Source organism: Apodemus sylvaticus, chromosome 22 (assembly GCF_947179515.1).
Source record: "Apodemus sylvaticus chromosome 22, mApoSyl1.1, whole genome shotgun sequence".
Lineage (NCBI taxonomy): Eukaryota > Metazoa > Chordata > Mammalia > Rodentia > Muridae > Apodemus > Apodemus sylvaticus.
In genome coordinates, this window is record NC_067493.1 from 20,211,900 (window position 1) to 20,214,057 (window position 2,158).

The following is a 2,158-nucleotide window of genomic DNA, read 5'->3' on the forward strand; positions in this document are numbered from 1 at the left end:
ACCTGATGTAGTTATATATTACAGCCATATGGGACATGGGGAGGATGAAGGATAGCTGGGGTTAGCATTGCTTCTTCAAGGGAAGGAAAAGGAAAGCCACTGAGCACCTCCATCCAGGTCACATTTTCCTCCCCTCTAGGCTCCTAAAACCTTCACTGGGAAAGGAAGAGGGTGGAGGGAAGGAAGATTTGGAGGGAGGGAATGTTCTTATGAATGGCTGGAGCCACGGCTCCTTCTAAAGTAGGTAAGGTGGCCAAGGAAAAGCAGCCGAGTCCTTCTAAGAGAAGGGGTTTGGGGGAGAGGTGAGAGAAACAGCCTCCGAGTGCTGTCTCTTGTCCTGGCTTTGCCTGGTTCTGCAGCTCCCTCACCCCTGCTGGCAGACAGGGCTATGCCAGGCTCATTTCCTCCAGGAAGGACACTGCACAGTGGCGACTCATCCTCCTCCTGCAGCAGGTCAGCCTGCTCAATGGCACACTCTTTTTGGAGGTGTCCTGGGTATCCCCACCCATCAGAAACTCATCCAGGATAAAGAAGGCTTTTTCAGAGTTGAAGGTGATGTCCAACTCACATACTCTGCCAAAGTACTTGTCCAAGAGCTCTCCCTATCAGTGGATCAGATCCAGTGTGATCAGTTCCTTGTCTTGGCCTTCGATGGTGCAACAGAAATAGAGACTGGTGTTCTCTTATAGACAACTCTGAGGTCCCTCCACTCTATGAAGCTGCACATTTTTGGATTTCAAGCCAGAACGACCTGCATGAGCTCTTGGACTGTTTTCTTCCTTTCCTTGTCTGAGGTGGTCAGGTACCATTTTTGTAGCTGAAGTTTCCCCTGCTGGCTGAACAGTAGTATGAATCGCATCATTCTGCAGCTTCTGGCCTAGTGTGTCCCTCTCTGGCCACTGTAGAAGTTAGTTCCACTCCCAGCTGGATTCTTTTCTTTTCTCTCCCCCTCCACTTGAAGCCTTGCCCCAAGGCCAAATACCTGTTTTCTGTCTTAGAAGGATTTAACTCCTGACACTTGAAGACTAGCAGAGCTCTAATTGAAGTTTTTTTTATCAGAGAGGACTTATAATAGCAGTCCTTTTATAAAGGGCTTAATAATTATTAGTAAAATGTTAGGAATTCTAATAGAATCATCATTAAGAATTAAGAAATCATTTATTTGTCTATAAACATCACTTTGTTGTTCTGCAGAAATCTGCCCAATATGGTGGTATAATATCTAGTGATATTATATCATATTAATAGCAGGAATGCTTCCTAAAATGTAATCCCGTTGGCTTTGCCTAGAATGGTTCATCTATTGTGATTTTACAGTTCATAGTGAAACCATCTCAGGAAGATTAGCTGCTAGTTTTTATCCTCTCCTAGATGGCGTTTGGCAGTAGAGGCATTGTCTACCAGGCAGGAAGGCCTGTGTTGCATCTCCAACACATCATAAAACCAGGCACAGACCTGTCTCTGGGAAGTTGGAAGCAGGAAGAGCAGAAGTTCAAGGTCATCTTTAGCTACTAGGAAGTATGAAGCCAGCCTGGGCTATTCTCATATTTTGCCATTCTATCAATATGATAAACCACCATGGCCAAAAACAATTTTGGGAAGGCTATATTGGTGTCTTAGTTAGGGTTCCTATTGCCATGACAAAAATATCATGATCAAAGAGCAAGCTGGAAAGGAAAGAGCTTATCTGGCTCATACTCCCAGGTCATAGTCCCTCATTGGAGGAAGTCCGAACAGGAACTCAAGCAGGGCTGGAACCTTTAGGCAGGAGCTGATACAGAGGCCATGGATGGGTGCGGCTCATCACTGCCTTACTTGCTATGGCTTGCTCAGCCTGTGTAAGGGTCTGTGAGTCACCAAAGGATGATACCCCTGACTCAAATAGTATGCAAAAGAAAAGGGCATTTTATTCTGCAGAAGTCCAGCATGTAGGGGTCTCTCAGTCCTCTTTTACTACACTTGATCTTAGCCAAAAGGCCAAGAAGCGATCTCAGTCATATTTACAGCCAAGCTATATATGCATGGGGTAAGCTCCAAGACACAAGCCCACCAAACGTTCTCTGGGGGCAGCATGTATCCTTCAATGGTAGGGGTAACAGGGTAGCTGCAGAGGTGGGAATAGGCTGAGGTTACCTTATTTCCAATGCAGAGCTCTTGT

The 2,158-nt window shown here is 45.7% G+C and overlaps 1 pseudogene; it reads right to left on the bottom strand.

Annotated features, from left to right (window-relative positions):
- Positions 1–207: 207 nt before the first annotated feature.
- Positions 208–862, bottom strand: LOC127672451 (AP-1 complex subunit sigma-1A-like; annotated as a pseudogene).
- Between the last annotated feature and the right edge of the window lie 1,296 nt (positions 863–2,158).